We start from the raw sequence: 25,543 nt of genomic DNA, 5'->3' as shown, positions 1-25,543 counted from the left end.
TGAGGCCAGCATGATCCTGATACCAAAACCTGGCAGAGACACAATAAAAAGAGAAAACTTCAGATTAATATCACTGATCAATATCCATGCAAAAATCCTCAATAAAATACTGGCACACCAAATCCATCAGCACATCAAAAAGCTTATCCACCACAATCAAGTAGGCTTCATCCTTGGGATGCAAAGCTGGATCAACAAACACAAATCAATAAAAGTAACCCGTCACATAAACAGAACCAATGACGAAAACCACATGATTATCACAATAGATGCAGAAAATCCTTTGATAAAATTCAACATCCCTTCATGTTAAAAACTCTCAATAAACTAAGTATTGATGGAACATATCTCAAAATAATAAGAGCTATCTATGACAAACCCATCCAATATTATACTGAATGGGCAAAAGCTGGAAGCATTCCCTTTGAAAACTGGCTCAAGACAAGGATGGCCTTTCTCGCTACTCCTATTCAACATTGTATTGGAAGTTCTGGCCATGGCAATTAGGTAAGAGAAAGAAATAAAGGGTCTTCACATAGGGAGAGAGGAAGTCAAATTGCCTCTGTTTGCAGATGACATGATCTATATTTAGAAGATCCCATCGTCTCAGCCCAAAAACTCCTTAAGCTGATAAGCAACTTCAGCAAAGTTTCAGGATACAAAATCAATATGCAAAAATCACAAGCATTTGTAGACACCAAAAATAGACAAGAAGAGAGCCAAATCATGAGTGAACTCCCATTCACAATTGCTACAAAGAGAATAAAATACCTAGGAATACAACTTACAAGGGACGTGAAGGAACTCTTCAAGGAGAACTACAAACCACTGCTCAAGGAAATAAGAGAGGACAGAAACAAATGGAAAAACGTTCCGTGCTCATGGATAGGAAGAATCAATATTGTGAAAATGACCATACTGCCCAAAGTAATTTATAGATTCAGTGCTATTCCCATCAAACTACCCTTGACTTTCCTCACAGAATTAGAAAAAACTGCTTTAAATTTCATATGGAACCAAGAGCAACCTCATATAGCCAAGACAGTTCTAAGCAAAAAGAACAAACCTGGAGGCATCACACTACCTGACCTCAAAGTAAACTACAAGGCTACAGTAACCAAAACAGCATGGTACTGGTACCAAAACAGACATATAGACCAATGGAACAGAACAGAGACCTCAGAAATAACGCCACACATCTACAACCATCTGATCTTTGACAAACCTGACTAAAACAAGAAATGGGGAAAAGATTCCCTATTTAATAAATGGTGCTGGGAAAACTGGCTAGCCATATGCAGAAAACTGAAATTGGACCCCTTCCTTATGCTTTATAAAAATAATTAACTCAAAATGGATTAAAGACTTAAATGTAAAACCCAAAACCATAAAAACCCTAGAAGAAAAACTAGGCAATACCATTCAGGACATAGGCCTGGGCAGACTTTATGACGAAAACACCAAAAGCAATTGCAACAAAAGCCAAAATTGAGAAATGGAGTGTAATTAAAGAGCTTCTGCAAAGCAAAAGAAACTAGCATCAGAATGAACAGGCAGCCTACAGAATGGGAGAAAATTTTTGCAGTCTACCCATCTGACAAAGGTCTAATATTCAGAATCTAAAGGGAACTTAAACAAATTTACAAGAAAAAACAACCCTATAAAAAAGTGGGCAAAGGATATGAACAGAAACTTCTCAAAAGAAGACATTTATGTGGCCAAGAAGCATACGAAGAAAGCTCAACATCACTGATCGTTAGAGAAATGCAAATCAAAACCACAATGAGATACCATCTATTCATGCCAGTCAGAATGGTGATTATTAAAAAGTCAAGAAACAACAGTTGCTGGTGAGTCTGTGGAGAAATAGGAACACTTTTACACTGTTAATGGGAATGTAAATTAGTTCAACCATTGTGGAAGACAGTGTGGCATTTCTTCAAGGATCTAGAACCAGAAATACCATTTGACCCAGCAATCCCATTACTGGGTATGTACTCAAAGGATTATAAATCACTCTACTATAAAGATACACGCACACGTATGTTTACTGTAGCACTGTTAAAAATAGCAAAGACATGGAAGCAACCCAAATGCCCATCAATGATGGACTAGATAAAGAAAAGAAAATGTAGTACATATACACCATGGAATACTATGCAACCATAAAAAAGAATGAGATCATGTCCTTTGCAGGGACATGGATGAAGCTGGAAGCCATCATCCTCAGCAAGCTAACACAGGAACAGAAAATCAAACACCACATGTTCTCACTCATAAGTGGGAGTTGAACAATGAGAACATATGGACACAGGGAGGGGAACAACACACACCCAGGACCTGTCAGGGGGTGGAGGGCAAGGGGAGGGAGAGCACTAGGACAGATAACTAATGCATGTGGGGCTTCAAACCAGGATGATGGGTTGATAGGTGCAGCAAACCACCATGGCACATGTATACCTATGTAACAAACCCTCACATTCTACACATGTATCCCGGAATGTTAAAAAAAAAAAAAAAAAAAAAAAAAGGCTGGGCACAGTGGCTCACGCCTGTAATCCCAGCACTTTGGGAGGCCAGGGTGGGCAGATCACAAGGTCAGGAGATCGAGACCATCCTGGCTAACACGGTGAAACTCTGTCTGTGCTAACAATACAAAAAAAATTAGCTTGATGTGGTGGCGGGTGCCTGTAGTCCCAGCTACTCAGGAGTCTGAGGCAGGAGAATGGCGTGAACCCGGGAAGCAGAGCTTTCAGTGAGCTGAGATCGTGCCCCTGCACTCCAGCCTGAGTGACAGAGCAAGACTCCGTCTCAAAAAAAAGAATACAAATTTGTGACTAGATTTCCTGAATCAGAAATTTTGAGGGTGGAGCCCAAGCAATTTATATTTAGTAAACCCTTTGGGTGATTCTGTTGCATGTTACAGTTTGAGAACCACTGGTGTCAGTGAATCCAGTGGCAATGCCAAAGGCTGGCCTGGGGTGCCTTAACCCTGCATCCCCTTTCTATTAGCATTCTTCTTGCTTTGCTATGGAAACTCAGTATTTTTTTCACTCTTACGTGAACTCTCAGGCAACTTTAGCTTCAAAACTAATACCCTAGGTTGGACTTCCAATTAGATTGCCACCCCACTCATCGTTTCTGTAGAAATTCTAAAGTAGCCACTGGATGTGTATGTACACTAATTTTTAGATGTTACCTTAGTTGGAGGCCTGGTCATTTATCAAAGGAAGTGATTTTCTGCTTAACTTACCAGGTCCTCGTTTGTCTGAATACTGCTAAAGTAACTTGGGAATTGTAGACCTTTCAGCTGCATGTCTACTGTGAAGGTCTGATGGAGGGTTTCCTAAGGGCAGCACCTATGTAATCATGATCATCTTATCTGGGGTACTTTGTTATAATTATAAACCTGTTTCTGTTCTCTGTGTCTTTGTGATTCACTAGACAGTTATTCATTATCCTGCAGTAAGGGATTCCTAGCCTGGGATCCCAAGAATCACCCCTGAGAGCAGAAAAATAAGCTTTGGTTCAATATGTGGTTGTACTGTAAGTGGAAGGTCAATAGTCTTCATGAGATTCTGAAAAGGCTCTATTGCCTTTCACTCTCTTCCCTCAAAAAAGCTGATTTACCATTGCTTTAGTTGCTTTTGAATAATAGCTTTAAGAAGTGTTCACAAGATTTGCAGCCATTTGAACTGGAAATTTAACCTTTTGGCTTAAATTTCACAATCCTATTTTAGCCTATCTTGTCTACTCAGGCGTTACTGTGTACATTAAGTCGAGTAAGACTGGTTCTATACTTGTGCAATCTTGTTTTCTGTTTTTGGTGTTTGAGAACAGTGCATGCTTGTTACGGTCAGCAATAGTAATGCATTTGGATAGTGCTTTCCATCTTATCCAGTAATTTCAGGTATAGCTTCTTTTTAAAATTTGATATTGTGAGATATATAGAGCAGGAGGATATTAGCCCTATTTTTACAGGTGATGACACTGAGGCTTACAGGTGATGACATCACTAAAAACTAGGTTTACCCATCACGTAAAAGCTTTGGACACTCCCACTATGCTCATGCTCTGATTGCTTCCAAATATGCTTGAATGATGCCTAGAAAAGTCTCAAAAGTTCATTATGTCTAAAAGACTGTTTACTGGCACATTAAATCATTATTGTCTCTAAAGGAAATGGATCATTTTAAAATTGTGGATTTCTTTTTTGCTTTTCCTTAATTTTTTTTAAAACAAAAGTTAGATACAGATATAATTTCCCCATTTCACAGTCAAATAAAACCCCTCTTCTTTTGTCTTCCACAGATATCTTTCAAAATCCTGTTCAATCATGTATTTCAGGATGTCGGGTCAGGAGACGGCAAATCATTGCCAGCTGGTGGCATCACCTCATTTTCATTAGATTGTTCTTTGGGTTTCAAAGACTAGTGCCCTTGTAACTTACACTACACAGCCTTAAAATTGCACATAAAAGTTTGCTGTGGAAAAGTAGCAAATGTAAGATAAATTGAGAAGGTTAAGGGGAAAACTGTGCTAAGAGCTTCTCATAAATGAATTCTCATCATAAAAGCACAGTGATTTTTCCAAGTGACAAATTAACTTAAGATTTGTGCTCTGCATTTTTAAACAACGTGTGGTAGAGCAATAGGGTAATTCCGTTTGTCTTTAAGCCAGAGGTTAGTGCCTCAGCATATTGCACTTGTGCTTTTTGATTAATAGTGTAGAAAAGAAAGCTGTGTGTATAGATATTTAATTTATTTTTACTTTGCAAATGTGTTATATCTATGATTTAGTCGATAAACAGATGCTGTGTGTTAAGACAGGCTGTCATAGGAAAGACATTTGTGTTGAGGCTTGGGGCCAGAGCATTTTCCAAAAGGAATATTTGTGCTTAGAAAACTTCTTATAAATATTCTTGTTCAGACTTGAATTCCTCTTTTACTTCAGTGGGGTCACTGAATAGATGTCAGTCATTTATTTCAGTTCCCTGCTATCGGGTCAGTAAAAAAGGTATTAGTGGAGTGTGGGTGATTTTTCTTTCTGCTGCCAAGTTAGAGGATTGATTGTGACAATGAACTCTGAACAAATGACTTCATCTTTTTATGAGGAATATGCATATTAATGTCATTCAGACAGTTTCTTGGGGACATACAAAATATCGATATTAATTTTAGGGTTTGTGTAATACAATAAGAATAAAGAAAAGAGGGTTCCTGCCCTGACATCCTGCAGTCTATCTAGTGAAATCTGACAGATCATGTGAAAGCTCTGTATTCTTCTAGTCATTGATGTCAGTATTATGAGTTTAGACTGGGTAATCAATAATAATATCTTTGCCCTTTGCATCCTTCTACTGAAGTTTTCATTTTCCTTTCTTTGGCCTGTGGCCTTATTGTATTTTTGCTCCAGGATTTTAATTTGTGGGGCAGAGACAGTAGGCGTGATGTTAGCTAATTGCCTACAATACTGGCTGGCGTGGACTTGACCTTTCAAAATTGGGGCACAATACCAAAGATCACATTTTTACTTCAATGAGGTTCTTTGCTGTTTCAATCTGAGGGAATCTTATCTGGGGATTCCTTATCTGGGGATCAACAAATGCATATAAATGAGGGACAAGTGCTTGGTTCAGGAACTCCAGAGCCATTTACCAATCAGTCCTCCAACCTGTGTGGTGGTCTTTACATTTCTTGGAAGCATAATAGATTCAAGATACGAGGAGAGGAGGGAGCCTGAAGCAAAGCAGTTCCCTAGATTTCCTCAAAGTTCCTTTTAACTCTGGAACTCTCTTGGAATTGTTCCTTTTTTTTTTTTTTTTTTTTTTTTTTTTTAAACTTTACCGTATTTTTTCCAATAAGAAAAAAAAAACCCACCAAAGCAGCACTCTGAATCTCTTCTTCCTATGGTGGAACCTAGTATTATGGAATCTGTTTACACCTAAATGAGGAAGGTAAATTATAATTTCAACAGCATGCCAATCAGCAGACCTAGAAGCCATAACTTTTAAAAGAAAATTTATATTCTAATTTTTATTTGTTGCCTATGTTTTGTAATTTTTTATCTAAGATCTTTTTAGAAACGTTTATTAGCCCAAATGAGTGCTTACACAATATGGTAAACACATGGGAGATTTCTTTTCTTTTTTTTTTTTTTTTAAATTTCTGTACGTTATTGGGGAACAGGTGGTGTTTGGTTACATGAGTACGTTCTTTAGTGGTGATTTGTGAGATTTTGGTGCATCCATCACCTGAACGGTATACACTGCACCCAATTTGTAGTCTTTTATCCCTTACCCTCTTCCCACCCATTCCCCTCTAGTCCCCAAAGTCCACTGTATCATTCTTATGCCTTTGCATCCTCATAGTTTAGCTCCTACTTGTGATTGAGAACATACAATGTTTGTTTTTCCATTCCTGGGTTACTTCACTTAGAATAATATTCTCCAGTCTCATCCAGATTGCTGTGAATGCCATTCATTCATTCCTTTTTAAGGCTGTGTAGTATTCCATGGTATATATACCACAGTTTCTTTATCTTCTCCTTGATGGATGGGCATTTGGGTTGGTTCCACATTTTTGCAATTGCAAATTGTGAGAAGCCATAACTTGAGGGTATTTTGCAGTTGTATACTCCTTTGTCTGGACGGACACTGGACATATGTAGGGTTAAGAAATACATATGTGATTAGAGGGCTTATTGTTTATTGAAAAACATATTACCATTAAATTAGAGTCTGGTTACTTATGATCTGATTTCAAAATAGCTTTGCCCTAATAATGTAAAACAGCTCTTTTCCTGTTAGTTGGCTTTTAACATGTATTCAGACCATGATTTTTTTTTTTTTGGTACTTTAAAAAAGTGTGAGATAAAATTCACATAATACAAACACTATGAGTATTTTTGGTCAAGAGAATTTAAGAAAAGTTTATTGACTCAACACTTGGCCCATTTTTTTGACTTTGATGGCTGATAGGCTGGGTGCTATAAAGCCAAGTCCTTGCCTTCAAGGAGATCACAGCCTCCTGTGGGGATAAAAACATGTAAACAAATATTAATAGAAACATGTTGCAAGGTGCCCTGTGATTGCCAAGGATGTTTATTACACTTTCCTCTCTGAGCCTGCCTCTGAAAATAGTGGAATCTTTTCCTCTTGCCTTGCTTTTTTTTTTTTTGTAGCAACTACTTCATTGTCTTAATGTTTACTCTGTTAGGGATATCATATGAAAGTTAGAATTTTGTCAGCCACTCTGTTCTTGCTTCCAACATTCAAAAGGCAGAAATGTAAGTGGTGATTCCTGAAGTTAGTGTATTTGTTGGGATTATAAAACATGTAGCACATTTAGGACTTGGTATAAAAAAGCTATTTTTGAATGTTGAAATGTAGACTGGGTTTATACCAAGCTATTTTTTCCTGCAAGTCTGTGGCAAGACCATTGCACAATAAACTCCAAATCTCCTTGCTTACTTAAGCCAGTCTTAATATTGCACATATTTGTTTTTATTGTACATTTCACCTTTCTCCCTTCCAAAAAACCCATGCCAGGAAAGGGTCTACTTACTGTCTTATTTGCTTTGAAGTTTCCTGAAATTTTATCTCCCTCTCTCTGTTTTTTGTTGTTGTTGTTGCTGTTATCTCTTGCATGTTTGTAAATGTAATAGCAGTCAATGTCTTTTCCTTTTATACTGGTAAATGAAGGATTAGCTGGGTAATGTTCATAAAGATCTCTAGAATCCTTAGAGAAAGGACTAAATAAAATGAAATGGTATTATGCAAGATGAATAAACTACTTTCCCTTATTAAGCTGAGTTTTATTAAGGTGAGTTTTTTCTCAATGCTAATCTTTTTTAAAAAATTTATTTTAGGACTCTAGCTTTATTAATAGTTAATGCTGCTTCATTTCCCTACTCTAAGGCATTTCTGAACTGGTGCAATTGTCATTTTTCCTAACTTTATAAAGTATAGTATCTTTAAAATGTTACTTAAACATTCTTTGATGTCTCTCCTTGGACCATGAAATGTAAAAATTGATTTTAATAATCTTATTTTATTAAAATCTTGCAATATTTTGTCTAGTGCTAGAATATAATTTTCATAGCTAAATTTTAAAACTTAGACTTGAGTTTTATTTTACCTCTCTGTGTGAAAAGCTTAAAGGGCAAACGTATCTGGTTATACTTTACAGTTTCACAGAAAGATCCTTTTCCTCCTTTCACCATCTTGACAGTTGAGAAAGTCAAGGGAACAATCAACAGACTGGTTTAAGAGAGTAGAAGTCTTTCCAGTGTCCTGGAATTTGCTTCCTCTCTGGTATGAAAGCTTGTATTTGCAGCATACAAAGTGATGTTGTGTAAAAATGTGAAGGACAAGTGTTTACTCTGGCCTTGACCAAGGTGAGAATTTGAGATGGAAGAGTCAGGCTCTGTGTAGGGGATGTTTTGGAACTTGACCAGTCTGTCAGTTTTGTTACCTACCAATGAAACTGAAAGGTAAGTGAAGGCAATGCAGTTTCACAACTCATAATACAGCTTTAAAATCTTTTTTTTTTTGGTTGATGTATTTTAAGCAGTTGAATATATTTTCCATAAATTTTACTGCTTTCCATTTACCTTTGAATAGAAGCCAATGAGGAGAAGTATTTAGAAGGTTATGAGCAATAACAGAATGAACTGTTGGAAAAGTCCTTTTGTGGCTTCCCTCAAGTGTGTACTGGTGGAAAAATTACTATAATTTGATAGTAAAATGTTGGAAAATGATTTTATTTACTATTTAGAAATAACACAAATGGGCCTTGCTTTTGAAATTCACAGGTTCAAAACATTTAATTATGCCTCACTACCTCAATCTTTGCTCATTATGCTTTACATTGATGGAATTAAATGTGACACATTGCAATGTTGGATCAACCCCACAGTTCTAAAATTTAGGGTTTGATTAAATTCTAAAAAAAAAAAAAAAAAAAAAAAAAAAAATATACTGTACTGTTTAGTGTGAGAAATGGAGACTTGTGAAATTTTGTTTTTAGCCTGACGTCTGAAGGAAAGAAAGTATCCCAGTGATAGAGGAGGAAAAGAACATTAACAATACCTGATTGTAACTTGCCTGTTGAAATCACAGAAGATTCTTCGGCTTTGGAAGAGCAAATGGTGTTTTCAAAGCTAAATCCTTAGTGTCTGTACCCATCATAATATGGCTAGTCCCCTGGGAAATGGTACTTTTAGTATGTGTGTCTGCCCATGCCAGTAATAAACACGTGTTTATCGGCCATTCGGCCCCAAAGCGTCCAGTTTTATCTTTTGGATATACAAGGGCATGTGCGGATGAAGGTCACAGCTTCATGATGCTTGCTGTGAGGCTCATGGGTGTCAGTAGGAAAGCTAACAATGTAATTCCCATAATGTCCAAGGAATTCTTTGGAGGCCATCCTCTGATTCTTTTGCTTACCTTGTACAGGGGCTGTCTATACAAGTTTCCTCAGGCTTTCAACAATGGTGTCATTAACTTGTACTTTAGAATTTGTAAGATTATATGAGCATTTTCAGTGGGCTAAAGTCACCTGTCATTTGTTTTAATGGTTAAGGGTCAGGAATTGAAAGTTAGACTTGGGTTTTAGTCTCAGCTGTGCTTCTGTGTGATTTTAGTTACTTAATTTCTGTAAGCTTCAGTTTTCTTATGTATAAAATAAATATCCATTCATTCATTTGTTCATCCATTCAATAAACAGTAAGTACTTCCCACGTGCCAGGCCCACTCTTGGTGCTGGGAAGCAAGCAATGGGCAAAGAAGAGAATAATCTCCGCTGTCATGGAGCTTCAATTCATGGGGAAATGGAATGTAAATTAAAAGAAATTAAACATTTCGTGTATTTTCCACATGTGAATATATATGAGATGATGACAGTTGCTACAGACAAAATGAAACAGCATCAGGGGTAGAGGTAAGATTGGAAAGCGATTTCTGTTTCATGTGGGGTAGACAGGAAAGGCTTCCATAAATAGGTCATATGTAAGCAGAGACACAAATGAAGAGGAGGATGATGTATGAGGATATCTGGGGTTAGAGGCTCCAGGGAATAGCAAGTCTGGCAGGAGTTGCACATTCCTGAGGTGAGAACAAGCTTGGTGTGTCAGAGGGGCAGTGAGGAGAGGCCAGTGTAGCTGAAGTGGCTGAAGTAGGGTGAAGGAGGGGCAGAGCAGGATGGTAATAGTGCCCAGCTTGTAGGACTGCTTAAGAAATAACATGCTTAACATGTACTTTATACATATTAAAAGAATAAAATACTGTAACAGTTGAGGTTTATTTTGGGCATGCAAGAAAGGTTCATCATATTACTAAATATAAATAGAAAAAAGTCATCTGATTATTTTTTATAGAAAAGGCATTTGGTAAAATTCAATCTCTATTATTGATTTTTTTTTTTTTTTTTTTTTTTTTTTTGAGACAGAGTCTCGCTTTGTCACCAGGCTGGAGTGCAATGGCACAGTCTTGGCTCACTGCAACCTCCGCTTCCTGGTTCAAGCAATTCTCCTGCCTCAGCCTCCCAAGTAGCTGGGACTACAGGTGCCCACCATCACGCCTGGCTAATTTTTGTATTTTTAGTAGAAACGGGGTTTCACCATGTTGGCCAGGATGGTCTCGATCTTTTGACCTCGTGATTCACCTGCCTTGGCCTCCCAAAGTACTGGGATGACAGGCGTGAGCCACCGTGTCCGGCCGTTTTTTTTTTTTTTTTTTTTTGAGACAGGGTCTCACTCTTTTGTCCAGGCTGGAGCACAGTGGCATGATCATGGCTCACTGCAGCCTCAAACTCCTGGGCTCAAACAATCCTCCCACCTCAGCCTCCTGAGTAACTGGGAAGCTGACATTACAGGTGTGCACCACCATGCCTGGCTAATTCTTTTATTTCATTTTTTTGGTAGAGACAAAGTCTTGCTATGTTGCCCAGGCTGGTCTTGAACTACTGGCCTTAAGAAATCCTCTCACCTCAGCCTCCAAAAGAGCTGGGGTTACAGTTGGAGCCATTGCACCTGGCCCTATTATTGATTTTATAAAAACCCTTCAAAATATAATAGGAAAATACCCTTAGCAAAGCAAAGTATGTTCATCTCAACCCAAAACCATCTGAGCCTAAATAGGAAATTTGAGAGCATTTCCATAAACATCAGAACCCAAAATAAGAATACTGTTTTCACTAATTGTTAATGGTATTTGGAATCATAAACCAGTGCTGCTGGATGAGAGAAAAAAATGAAGTTATCAAGGTATAAAAATCAGAAAGGAGGTAAATGAATGTTGTTTGCAAATAATGGGAATATGTGACCTGAATATCCAAGAGAATAAAATGAAAAACTAATTATGAAGAATATGATAATCTATAAATGTGCCTGGATGCCAAAGTAATGTGTCAACATTCATAACCTCCATATATGCTAACAACCAGTTAGAAGATATATTGGGAAAAAGGCCATTAGCATAAAAAGGATGAAACACCTAAGAATAAACTTAAGAAAATAATATGTGAAGGCATTTAAAAATGCTCCTGAAGTGTGAAAAAAAGATATGAAAACATGGAAAGGTCCCATCATATTTTTGGATGCGAAGATGCCAATTCTCTGTGAATCTGTATTTTAAGGTAATTCCTGTAAAAATAACAACAGATTTTTTGGGGGCCCTAAGCAACTTGGTTCTATGGTCATTTGGAAAAGTAAACAACCACAAATAGGACAATTCTGAAAAAGAGAATAAAATCTAGCTTAGTAAGTCTACAATAATTGAAACATTGGTATTGCCAGATACCATATTTAGCATATGATAAAGGTGGTATTTCAAATTAGTTGGGTAAAGTTGCTCAGTTCCATAACTGAGGAATAACCAGGTAGCTGTCTGGGGGAAAAGGTACTATTTGCAGCAGTATCTCAAATATTAAGCCAAAAATCAATCTATGATAAACAAATTTAAAGTATAGACTAGATTGTAAAATAACATGGGAAAATTATTTTATAATCTTGGAGTACGTACATATGGCCCTTCTAAGTAAGACAGAAAACTGAGAAGCCATAAAAGAAGAGATTGATATATTTGATTACATTTTTTAAAAAACCTGAATAGCTTCTGCATACTTCAAGGAACAAGAAAATTGGGGAAAATATTTGCTTCTCAAATCTTGAAGGGACTAATTTTCTTAATAAAAAGCTCCTAAAGCCGGGCGCGGTGGCTCAAGCCTGTAATCCCAGCACTTTGGGAGGCCGAGACGGGCGGATCACGAGGTCAGGAGATCGAGACCATCCTGGCTAACACAGTGAAACTCCGTCTCTACTAAAAATACAAAAACTTAGCCGGGCGAGGTGGCAGGCGCCTGTAGTCCCAGCTACTCGGGAGGCTGAGGCAGGAGAATGGCGTGAACCCGGGAGGCGGAGCTTGCAGTGAGCTGAGATCCGGCCACTGCACTCCAGCCTGGGTGACAGAGCGAGACTCCGTCTCAAAAAAAAAAAAAAAAAAAAAAAAAAGCTCCTAAAAATCCATAAGAAAAAGTCCAACAACCCAGAAGAAAAGTGGACTAAGGATACAAATAGTCTAAAGGAAGGGAAATAACAGTGGCTTTTAAATATATGGAAAGATGCTTAACTTCACCCATTATCATAGATATGCACATTACAACTACACCACGGTACCATTTATCACTGTTAGATGGACAAAGATTACAGTCTTATAACCTGTTCTGTAGAGCGTATAGGTGCAAAACATTAGTCTATTTAGTGGGCAATTGGCAAAATGTATAATATGAAAAATTTCATATTGCTTTGTCCAGGAATTTCAATTTTAGAAAATTATCCTAGATATAAAAACACAGTCCTAGACATACAAACATTCATACAAACTATGAATGTATTCTGCATATACTGTATATACTTATTACATGCATGAGAAAATTATGTACAAAGGTACTCATTGTAGTAGTGTTTATAATGGCTAAAGGTTGGGAACACCCTAATGCTCATAATGGGATACTGAATCAATACATTATGTTACTGCTGTACACTTGAAAATGTGCGGTCATAAAAATTCACACCAGTGAATTCTCTTTATGTACCGATTTGGAAACATTGCCAATGTATAAAATAGTATAATATGTTTATTTGTGTAAAAATGGTTTATACAAGATGTTTTGTTTATCTATGAAAAGGTGCAATTTCTGGGAAAGCTAACTTGGTGGCTGAAGACATGCCTAGCCTCATTTCAAAAAAAATCTGCACGTAGCACATGCCTTGCTCTTAGCACTTATTACATGCTAGTGGTGGTGGCGATTTTCATTGTAAAAACAAAGTTCCTTTGCCTCACAAGTTGATTTTTAACAGCTAAGTCTGGAAGAGGGAGGTCATCTCATTATAAATACTGCTTAATGAGTGTCAGACTTGGGTTTTTCACCAAGAATGCTGTATATACTTCCTGAAGTATATTTCTTGGAGGTTGTCAATACTAGCTCTGCAAACCAAAGATGTCAAATAATATTGGGCTGAACAAAACTAAGCAAACTTATTTTCTACAAGGCCTTCTTAGAGCCTTAATACACATACTGTGCTTTGTAAATATTCAAGAAGAACATTTAGAATGTGGCATTTTCCCAAATTTATTTAACTACAGAACCTTAAACAATGACTACTTTAAAAAACCACCTTATGAGTAGTTGTCACATCGGGAAACATCGCTTTAATACTAGAATTTGGTTTCATTCACCTTCATTATTCATTTTAATAAGTCAGTATTCTTGGTGTATTTCTAAGATACTTGTGGTCTCTGCCTGCTTTTTTTCCTTCCCTCGTGGTGTGCACCAATTCATGAATTTGTTTTGTAGTTGAGACCCTCCCAAAGTCACCCAAATTACACTGAGTTTCTTGGGTAAAAATGAATTGTATGTAATTAATGTGAAATCTTAGGGATTGATTGAATGGAAATTGAAGATTGAAGCTTCATTTGGTTCAACTTTTCCTAAAGCTTTAGAAGGTTTACTGTTGAGAGGAGGAATGAAATCAACTTAATGGATACATTGTTGAGGAATTGTGAGCTTAATGTGGAGAAGACAGTATTACTGTGAGGCTTAGAAGACATGGCTTCTACCTCTGTCTTCATCTTTTACCACAACTTAATTTTGAACAGGTCACTCATCATCTCTGTGCTTCAGTTTTATCCTCTGTAAAACTCAGGGATTGCATTTAAGTGATCAGTATGGGTTCATTCATTTTAAGACTTTAAGTTATTATTAGCGTGCTTAATGGAATCAGTGAAGTTTGTAGACCTGTGTAGAATATTTTGTTCTACTATGGGAGTTTCCACATGTGAATGTAATGTATTACCTGTCCCAGTTCAATCCTTTTTGAGAATGAAATTATTCAATAATTAGCTCATAGTCAGCTTCATGTATTTGAAAACTTGTTGAATTGTTTGAAACTTCTCTCTTCATTGGTTGGTTGGTTAATTATCCTCCAGGAAAGCGTTTGATTATATTACAGATCAATTAATACAATGCTATGGATAATCCACACCTCCTGTATAAATGTGCACCCCACCCCCATTTGTTTCTCTAGTGTATGGAGAAATCCATGATGTGGATATTAATTCTTTCTCACCACCCCAACAAAGTGTTCATTTGGTGGTTTTGCTGTGCTTTTGTGTACTCTCTGCCTATTAGCATATTTCTGAACTTGACATAGTAGAGGTCTAAATTCACTGAATTTATGCCATTTGGAAATGAGCTTTAAATTTTGTTCCTCTGTTGAAATTAGGGATGTGATATAGCTATTACACAGAAGGACTGTGAGCCTGAATTTGATTTTATTATGTGGAGGTAGAATGTTTTGTTAGAAGGAAAGCATTTGCCTGGGGAGAGATTTGAGTATGACTGAATTGTTAACTGCCAACTTCTCCCCTTTTTAGCAGGAGACATATTTTGTTTTTAAATGAGATGACAACCAAGAGAATTATCAAGAACCGTGAATTTTAAGAGAGTTCTTTCAATTTACTTGAGTTCCATTTAACCTTGCTTTCGATGTCATTCTGTGCATTACTGTCAAAGGACTTGGCTTCCTTTGAAGTCATGAAGCGTTGCTGCTGGCGGAATCATGATGGTAAAATATAAGAGTGGTTCTTAGTAAAGCCCTTAACTGATACCCAGCAATGCCTTATTACCTAAGTAAAAGCATATGTGTGCGAGTGCCTAAAATTGTAGAGTGTAAGGGGAGGATATATAATAATGGACACTGAGATGGGAGAAGTATTTCTCATGAATTAGGGATGCCCTTTCATAATTCACAAGTTGCAAGATGAAAAAGCCTTGAAATCACCTGAAGAGCATCTGGCAGCAATCTGTAATTCTTAAGAGGAGGTAAAAGAGCCTGTATCTCTCCAGCACGTGATGATAAAACTGTTCATGTGGGGTATGGAAAAAGGAGAATTCTGTTACTTGTAAAACCCCTTGCGATTAAATGGCCTGAGATTTTGTTATGAGGAACTAGTAGTTCCCAGGTGGTTAATAAATGATTAATTGATTAGAGCGAAGAAGGCTGATTTGAGGGTATTGAGGAAATTTGAATATGAAGAATTTGTTTTTTGCATGCAGAACGTTATCCTTTACTTTTCATACTCCACTCTTCTCATGCCTGGCCACTGTTACTCCTGTGTCTAGTTTTGAAGATTTAGGTCACATTGTGTCCCCCTACCCCCATTTTTTTCTTTTCACAAAATATTTGTTATAAGAAAAGGTACATTCTAAGCCTTTGACACACATACACACATAGGTTAAACACACATACACAACACCTTTTGTAAAGACTTCTAGGGCCATCTTTTATTATATTGGACTATTACAGAAAAATTATGTGAATGAGTGGCTTACCCTTTGGGGCTTGAGAAATCATGGCTGTATAGAGATTTCAAAAAGACATATTTGTTGTACAGGGCTCTGACTTTAATTGCTCCCCTCAACCCATCTAAAGATAGGAACTATTTTACCTATTATTTGTAAGTATATCAGAAGAGATTGCATCTTATTTTTTTCTTTTGCATAAGTAGTTGTGATCATATGTAATTACAACATTGTACTCTGCTTTTTCTTTCCACTTTGTATTATAAACTACATTTTCCCATTTTATTATAACTCATAGCATATTTCTTTTTTATTTAAAAATTACTTTAAAAAATTGACCTAAAATTGTATGTATTATGTACAGCCTGATGTTTTGAAGTATATTTATATATACATATTATGGAATAAAAAGTTTTTAATGGCCGACAGAATTGTGATTAAGTCAATTATGTGGTTGTGGCAAATGTACAGCTTGTGACAAACTGACTTCCTCAGTTATTGGCATTTAAATTGTTTCCATGTTTATTTTTTATTTTTTTAAAACCCTAAGAGAGGCTTCTTGTACCTACGCAAGAAAAAATTGGGGGCAAATCCATAGAGTAAAGTGAAGGCAAGTTTATTAGGAAAGTAAAGGAATAAAAGAATGGCTACTCCGTAGGCATAGCAGCCTGTTTCTGTGTTTTAAATTTAAGTATAGTATTTATGATTTCCTTAAAAAATGTACTCTCTTGGACATTTTCTCTGGCTTCCACTTATTGTGATGCTGAATAGTGGCTTTGTGGTTTTGTTTAGTATTTATGTTAGATTCTGGCTAACTGCTAAGGGTTAGACTCTCTAGATGTTCTTATTGCTCTCTTGGACACCTCTAGGTTTTGTTCTGTGTTTCTCCCAGGTAGGATAATTTCCCAGCTTACTTCTCTTCAAGCTCATGTTTTTCTGGTTGTAGGATAGGCATTAAGTGACACATCTGATCTTGCCAGTTAGACCTGATGATAGGAGATGTGTGTCTAAGACCAAAGTAGACTTTGCCCATTGGGTGGCAAAAACCTGAACTTTGAATTGTCAGTATCTAGAAAGGTCAGAGTGTCAGTATCTAGAGAGGTCAGAGTTACTCGGAAATATCTGGGAATATTGTACATTTTTTGAAATTGTTTATAAAAAGTTTTTTGTGCTCCTTTCTTTGCTATTTTATATTATGCTATCATTATTATCTTAATATGATGCTGTTGACCCATGGATGTGGATTTACTTTCACACTTTTTTTCACTCCTAAAAGAAGCACATAATTGTTTGACATATCTTATAAGATGGAAGAATCCTTTTCTATTTTCTGTTACCCAGCAGGAGTTTCTCATTTTTGGCTAGCATTCAGATTTCTAAATAAAGATTTGCTTTTTGCTTATTTATTTATTTTTTTATGGTGAAGACAAATGCACACTGGGAGAACCCACTCAGTGTACAACATGTAGTGGTAAACGGGAGCAGAGAAAAAGTAGAGATACTCAGATTGGATTTTGCAGTTTATTAATTATTATTTTTATTCCTCTTCACAGATTTTTAAAGTCTTCTTCTAGGGGTTTCCAGCAGAGCTAAATGTTAGAGAAATCTTTCCGCTCCTCTGAAGAGTGAAGTGAGCAAATACAACCCAGCAGTAGGTTATTGAAGACAGCAGCCCCAGGTAATGTCTTCTTTTCTCATTATTATTGACATGTGTTCAGTAGTGCTCAGTAATATGTTATACTTTTTTTTTTTTTTTTAAAGCAAGTCTACTTGAACTTACACATCCAAGTGAACATTGTCTTGTTTAAAATGTCTTAGGGAGAGGCTATACTCTATCCTCTATGCAAAGCATTAAAAAAATCTTTTCTTAAGAACTGCATCTTGACCCTCTGGTAGCATTCTTCTAAGCATCTTGTTTTCTCTAGTGGCAGATATCAACCTTGTAAGGATATACTTAGAAAATAGTCTAAACTCATTTAGAGCTTGGGTGATGATCATACCTGGGGTTCTCTAATTTTGATCAAAACCAAGAAGGAGCAATAACATAAGGAAACCAATTTTCCTTTTTGTAATTTGTAATTTGAAGACTCATACACTGTATTGAAAATAAATTTTAAGAAGTGACTCTGAGTTTCAAGTAATGGTAGTATTGTTAAAATAATTGATCAGGCTTCATAATTTACAGAGGCATATACGATTTATTTGACTGTATAAATGTTGATATTCTTTCTTATTAAAATCAGTAAGTCAATCTGTTAGTATCGTAGAAGAGTTCCTATGTTAATCAGAAACTTCCTTACTAGATATACCTCTAAGGCTTTATAATTTGCCTCTTATAAATAATCTTCTTGTGGGGGTGCGGGGGTGTTTTGCAATATTTCCCAAAGTGTTACTAGAGTGCTTGTTTAAAATGCACATTAAAAATTTCATATTAGTAGGCCTGAAACTAGTGTGTCAAAATCAGAATCAGAATGGTAGGGGCAGGACTTGGGAATCTGCATATTGCAAGTGAATGTCAACAGAGATTGACATTCTGGTCCAGTAAAATCAGACCCCTACCTAGGATCATTGTATTTTAAAAAATTTAGTGCAAGTTATTGTGTAGACACAAAACAGCTATTTATGATTGTGTGCTTTTCTGGGAAGAGTGTGGGGAAGGGAGGCTTAGGGAAAGATTTGTTAACAGATCCAAAATTAGAGCTAGATAAGAGGAATAAGTTATCCTGTTCTATACCATGGTAGAATGACTAGTTAACTATCTAGCTATAGTTTTGTGTCCTTTAAGAAATCTCTCCCTAACCTTCCCTTCCCCCTACTCTTCCAAGTCTATCATTTTAGAGACAGTTTAAGATAAGGAAAAGAAAAGCTGATAATCATAAATAGCTATTTTATGTCCGTGTAGGAATTCTCATGAAGTTCGGTTTCTAATTAAGATATTTCAGGAACAAAGTGGTATTGCATAAATTTGGAGCTCATTTTAGACTAAGATTTAATAATTGTTAATAGGCATTGAGCCTATGTTTAAGTTTTATGTTAGTCATTCATTGGGTAATGACTTTTTAAATTTGGGATTTGACTCTGATGAACTCTGAGTTTTGGTCTTAAGGTCGGAATGTGTGTGTGTATCCCCTGTTACAGGGCTTTTTCCCAGTTAACTCCAACCAATGAGAGATCCTCTGATGTTTAAGGGAGCTTTAATTTCAAGGTCCTAAGCAGAATCAACAGTCTTATGATAAAAAATTAGCCACTCATGAATTCTGGGAATAATTTACAACCATTCACCTGTCTGTACAGCAGAAGTTGTTTGGAACATGTTCTTGCCTCTTCTAGAAAGCAGCATGAGTGATAGAATGATATTTATACTGGTTTGGAAAAGGTCAGAAACCAAATATTGTTGCCTTAGATGTGAGGTTATTTTGAGTTGTGCAGGAGACTTTGGGAGTGGGATGTGAAGAGTACAAAAGCAAATATATGTAAATGGGAAGACCTGGCAAGGATACTAAGAAGGTAGAGGGAGTAGCTTAGGTGGTTGTAGGACTGACTTGGATAATGAAAGGATCTAACAGTTGGGTGTATTGATTTCTTCCGAGGAAATGATGCTGGATACTAAAGGTAGCATAACAAGAACCACCCAAGTGGAAGATGTGTTTGAAGATGGACTCTGGAAGCTTGAAGACAGTATGATGCAAAATGTGTATGATAGTCCTGAGGAGAGGCTGTCAGTAGAATTCATCTGATATGAAATTTGGATGTGTTCTCAGAACAGTGAGACAAATAGCAGGTGGATAGAGGGAATTACAGATATTCTGAGCTGTTGAGAGAATTGTATATTTGAATATGCTATTTCAGGGTTAAAAGTTGTCTACATGAGAAAAGAATAGCAGTTATGGCAGCATTAGAAGGCTGTCCTTTCTAATTTAATGCCGAGAATGTCTGAGTCATGCAGAATTGGGATGGTGAGTGAGGAATGTTTCTCTGTGGCTTCCCTGGCTTTGTGTGGGGAGCCAGTGGGAAACCATTTTCAAAAGTGGCTTTGAATAAAAATCTAGCCCCAAAACTGTTTTAGTAAATAACATAAAAAGATACCCCAAAAGTGACGTGTTTGGGTCAAATAATCAAACCACCTGCATAACGCTGTAAATCTGAAATTTGTTCATTTTGCACATGCACATATCTTTTCATAATTTTATCAATTTTTAGATTATAATCTATCTCTGCCTTATTTTGTAAATTTAGTCTTTTTAATTAATTCATCCATTTTGGTCTCTTCACATATTCTATGACCCTTATAATTTCTTTCTAGCATAGTTTGGATCTTTTCCAGCTTTTTTTTTTTTTTTGTTCTGTTCTAATTGACCAGAATGGCTTAAAATAAATATGTATAATTTATGTTTGGTCATGTTTTCCGTTTCATTTTTAACATCCTTTCTGAAATACCCTTGTCTTGGTCTTTAAGTATGTAGTGCCACACTGAACTGATGTACTCAGAGAAAAGTCTAACAACTCTAGTCTAGACTAGAGGTTCTCAAAGTGTGGTCCCCAGATGAACAGTGCAAACTTCACCTGGGAACTTGTTGGAAATGTAAATTCTTGGACTGAATCAGAAGCTCAGAGGGTGGAGCTCAGAGTTTTGTTTTTTGGTTTTTGCTTTTTGTTTTTTTGAGACAGTGCCTCACTCTGGTTGCCCAGACTAGAGTGCAGTGGCACGTTCTTGGCTCACTGAAGCTTTGGCTGCCCGGGCTCAATCGATCCTCCCACCTCAGCTTCCTGAGTAGCTGGGATGACAGGCACCTGCCACCATGCCTGGCTAATTTTTGCATTTTTTGTAGAGATGGGTTTCACCATGTTGCCCCACCTTCTTGAACTGCTGGGTTCAAGCAATCTGCCTGCCTTAGCCTCCCAAAATGTTGGGATTACAGGCGTGGGCCACTGTGCCTGGCTGAAATTTATATTTAACAAGCCCTCTAGGTCAGCTCAACCTTTTGGCACCAGGGACTGGTTTTGTGAAAGACAATTTTTCCATGGATGATGGGGAGGGGTGGCTTGAGAATGAAACTGTTCCACCTCAGATCATCAGGTGTTAGTTAGATTCTCATAAGGAACGTGCAACCTAGATCCCTCACATGTTCATTTCACGATAAGGTTTGCGCTCCTATGAGAATCTAATGCCACTGCTAATCTAACAGGAGGTGGAGCTCAGGAAGTAATGCTCAGCCACTGCTCACCTCCTGCTTGGAGGCTTGGTACTTAACAGGCCACAGACTGGTACCAGTCTGAGTCTCAGAGGTTGGGGACCCCTGCTCTAGGTGATTCTGATATGTGCTATTGTGCAAGCCATTTATTTTTTCTTGTCGTTGGTCTCCTGAGCAGATACATTAGGAGTTCTCAAACTGTGCGCACACGAATCATCTGGTAACCTTGTTTTAGACATTTCAAGAAGCAGAGAATTTTTCCTGACTGCATACCAAGAGATTTTGATTCAGTAGGTCTTGGATAACTCAGTTTATGTGCATTTTAACAAACTCTCCAAAGTAGTTCTCGTATCTATGATCTGGATTAAATGGATGTCTGTCACTTTCTTTAAGCCCAAAATTGATGTGATTTAAAATGGCTCTTTGGGTTTAGTTACTGAAAACTTGGGGCCAGAAATTTATTTGCAAAATGCATTCTGGATTATTTTTGGCTGAAGCCAGATTATGTTCTGATTTCTTTCCTTGAAAAATATTTTCTTGCCGGTTGCGGTGGCTCACGTCTGTAATCCCAGCACTTTGGGAGACCGAGGCAGGTGGATCACTTTAGGTCAGGAGTTTGAGACCAGCCTGACCAACATGGTGAAACCCCATCTTTACTAAAAACACAAACATTAGCCGGGCGTGGTGTCAGGCACCTGTAATTTACACCAAGCTACTCGGGAGGCTGAGGCAGGAGAATCACTTGAACCTGGGAGGTAGAGGTTGCAGTGAGCCGAGACCGTGCCACTGCACTCCAGCCTAGGCAACAAGAACGAAACTCCATTTAAAAAAAAAAAAAAGAAAAATATTTTCTTGCCTACTATATAACAATTTTCTGAGGCTTCTCCTTCTTGATAAGGAAAAGAGCCTTTGGCCCTTATAAACTTGGGGATTTCATTATGCAGTTCTTCTAGGTAATTCTTTCAAATAGTAAACTTTAAAACACTATTCTAGGGAATGCCACTTTTTATTGAGATGTATCTTTTGTTCCTGCCCTTTATTTCTTATCTCTAAGCCTGTTCCCTATGGATGATGGTATATTTTCCTCATCTCAATGTCATTCATATTTTTGTTTTTTTCTTTAGTTTTTATGGTACTTTATTAGAAGAATCGTTCGTGAGTCTTCCTCTTCTTTTCAGTCTTTTTTTCCCCTGCTCATCCCTTGGATTTAGGAAATTTCCAAGCTTTTTCTTCTTTCCACATCTCACTCACATGTTCTTCCCTCAGGGCCTGCTTTTTCATGTTGGCTAGGAACTTGCTCAGACATCACCTTAGCATCCACCTTATCAAGTAGCATCCGACTCCCACAACTCTCTCCTAAGCTTTAGCCCCATAGCAGCTGCCTCCTGGATGTCCCACAGTCAGGTCAGGTTACCATGTCTGGGATTGAACTCATTGTTCTTCACACCTGAAATCCATGCCTTCTTTCATATTCCCTGTATTGGTGAATGGCATCACCATCGACCATCAACCAAATGCAGCTAACATTTATCATGTGTTTCCTGTGTGCCAGGCACTATTCTAAGATCTTCCATGTAATTCCTTACAAAATCCTTTGAGATACATTCTATTGTTTTTCTCATCGTATAGATAAGGAAACCGAACCACATAGAGTTTAAGAAATTATCTCAAGGTCACAAAAGTATTAATTAGTGGAGATGGAATTCAAACCAGGCTGTCTGTTTCTAGAGCGTGTAGTCCTAATTACTGTGCTTTGCTGCCTTTCTTTTTCAGTAGCTCAAGCCAGAAATCTAGGATTATCCTTTACTTCATTCTCTTCCCTCTGCATATCTGCTTGGGACTCTTGAGTTCACCTACTAAATCTCTCTTAAAACCACACTTCCACTTCTCCACGTTCCATTGTAAGGGTTCTGGTCCAGGCCTTCATCATCTCTCTTCTCAACCACTATAATTGGTGTTTTCTTTCCATTCATTTCTTTATATTATGGCCAGTGTATTCTGATCATGACACTCCTCTGCATTCACCAGTGTAGCTCCTCCACAATCAGTCATTCATTGTGGACAATGCTTCTCTTTTATCCATATGTACAGGTTTGTTATATGGGTATATTGTGTGATGCTAAGGTTTGGAGTATAAATGGTCCTGTCACCTATGTAGTGAGCATAGTACCCAATAGGTAATTTTTCAGCTCTTTCCCCCCTCCCTCTCTCTCCACTCTAATAGTCTCCAGTGTCTGTTGTTCCCATCTTTTTGTCCCTGTGTACACAATATTTAGCTCCCACTTATAAATGAGAACATGTGGTATTTGGTTTTCTGTTCTTGCATTAATTCTCTTAGGATAATGACCTCCAGCTGCATCCATGTTGTTGCAAAGGATGTGATTTCATTCTTTCCTAGTGGCTGCATAATATTCCATCGTGTACATGTACTACATTTTCTTTATCCAGTCTACTGTTGATGAGCACCTAGGGTGACTCTATGTCTTTACTATTGTGAATAGTGCTGTGATTAGCATGTGAGTGCATGTGTCTTTTTGGCAGAACAACTTATTCCTTTGGGTATATACCCAGTAATGGGATTGCAAATGCTGCCATAGTATTCCATTATTTTCCTTTCATCTGACTCATCAAACTGTTTTAGTTGTTTGTTCAGTTACCTCTTTTAGACCATGAGCTGCATCTTATTTATTTCTGTGTGTCTATCACCCAACATAAGTATTGAATATTGATTATATGAAAGAACAATGAATATTTAAATGAGCCAACTGACTTCTACCAATTCTACATGCTTCCTACCTTTGTAAAATAACTCTAGCTGGTGGAGAGAGAGTGGGAAAATGCCAGATAGGAGACAGGATTAACAGGCAGCTCCCACTGAGACACACAGAACAGCATATGGAGACTCACATTGTGAACTTTTGCTCCAAGAACCACCACAGGAACACATTAGGAAAACTGAAAGAATTCACAGACCCTTTGAAAGAAGCAGCTTACCGCTGCAAACGCTATGTGAGTTCCCACCATGTGAGAGGAGGAAAAGTCTGCCTCTGCACCCACATCCCACTGGGAACCTGAAAATCCTGAAAATCCAGGTCATAGGAGATTTAACCTTACCTAGAGCTGAGACGGATTTAGGGAGCTGAGTGAAATATAAAAGTAGAAGAAGTAGTGGGAAGAGCCTTGTAGGCACTCCAGGTCCTCAGCTAGAGTCCAGGGAAGCCATTCCTGGCCTTATCTCACAGGTGTCTTTGGGGAAGGGAAGGCAGCCAGCGGAACTGGGGAGGGGCCACAGAGTAAAGGAAACTCCTAGCTGAACTTTGTAATAATTTTGACTAAGCACGAATTTTCCTGATTAGAATCTAGGGTTGGGGAGTGAACAGGAAGTGCAGATACGAGTGCGGAAGCTGTAGCCAAAGGTGCAGGCAGGTGGGGAGGGGCAAGGCCTGAGAGCCCTGCTGGCTTTCTCAGCAGGGAGGCTTGTAGCCTGGGGCAAGATCTCAGCCCTGCTTGCCAGCTGCTGGATATAAACTCAGTGCTGTTATCCAGGCATGGCAGGAGCGAGACTGGCCTTGCTGGGAGCTGGATACCTGTCATTACTGACTTTCCCTGCCTCCCTGATGACCTGTATGGTGCAGCAGAGGCAGGCATAATCTCCCTGGGAACATAGCTCTATTGGCCTGAAAACTACCCTCCATCCCCCTCAGTGGCTGCAGCAAATCCTACCCAAGGAGAGTCTGAGTTCAGACCCACCTAACCCTGTCTCCACCTGATGTTTTTCCTCTACCCATCCTAGTAGCCAAAGACAAAAGACATAAACTCTTGGGAGTTCTATGGCCCTGCCCATCGCCTGAGAAAGCAGAGTACTTATCCTTGCCTATGTAGGGCAAGGTTATATCCCCCTTCTACTACTGTAGCAAGTGCTCTCTTGAAAGCACCACCTCCTGGCAGGAGACCAACCACCTCAAGTTATTATAGCAACTCATAACAGAACCCTGCTCGAAAGAAGGAGAAAACAACAGCTAATTCCACCACCTGCAATACCCTGGCTAACCAGAGGTCCTGAGTCTGTCTATGTGACAGCTTCACAGCTAGCATAACCAACATTTGAGAAAAACAGTGCACTAAACAAAACTAAAACCAAGGACTCCCACAGAGTCCACTTTACTCCCCTCCCACTTCTACCAGAATAGGTGCTGGTGTCCATGCCTAGGATACCTGAAGACGGATCACATCACAGGACTCTTTGCAGGCATTCCTCAGCACCAGCCAGAGCCTAATAGGCCTACTGGGTGGCTATACCCAGAAAGGCAATAACAATCACTGCAATCTGTCTCTTAGGAAGCCCCAAATCTAGGGGAAGGGGGAGAGCACCATGTCAAGGGACCACCCTGTGGGACCAAAAAAAATCTGAACAGCAGCTCTTGAGTTCCAGATCTTTCCACTGAAGCAGTCTCCCAAAATAATAAGGAACCAGAAAAGGAATTCTGG

At 38.1% G+C, this 25,543-nt stretch overlaps 1 protein-coding gene across 3 annotated transcripts in view; it reads left to right on the top strand.

Annotated features, from left to right (window-relative positions):
• The window catches only part of FHIP1A (FHF complex subunit HOOK interacting protein 1A), a 277,030-nt gene that overhangs the window by 64,338 nt on the left and 187,149 nt on the right, over positions 1–25,543 (top strand). For all 3 annotated transcript variants that reach the window (XM_011710586.2, XM_011710589.3, XM_011710587.2), the window contains one exon: positions 17,417–17,541. The gene's annotated coding sequence lies outside the window, so the exon portion shown is untranslated. The remainder of the gene's footprint in view (positions 1–17,416; positions 17,542–25,543) is intronic.

Source organism: Macaca nemestrina, chromosome 3, assembly GCF_043159975.1.
Source record: "Macaca nemestrina isolate mMacNem1 chromosome 3, mMacNem.hap1, whole genome shotgun sequence".
Classification (NCBI taxonomy): domain Eukaryota; kingdom Metazoa; phylum Chordata; class Mammalia; order Primates; family Cercopithecidae; genus Macaca; species Macaca nemestrina.
Note: the sequence above shows the minus strand (reverse complement) of the source record. Positions and strands in the feature narration are given on the sequence as shown.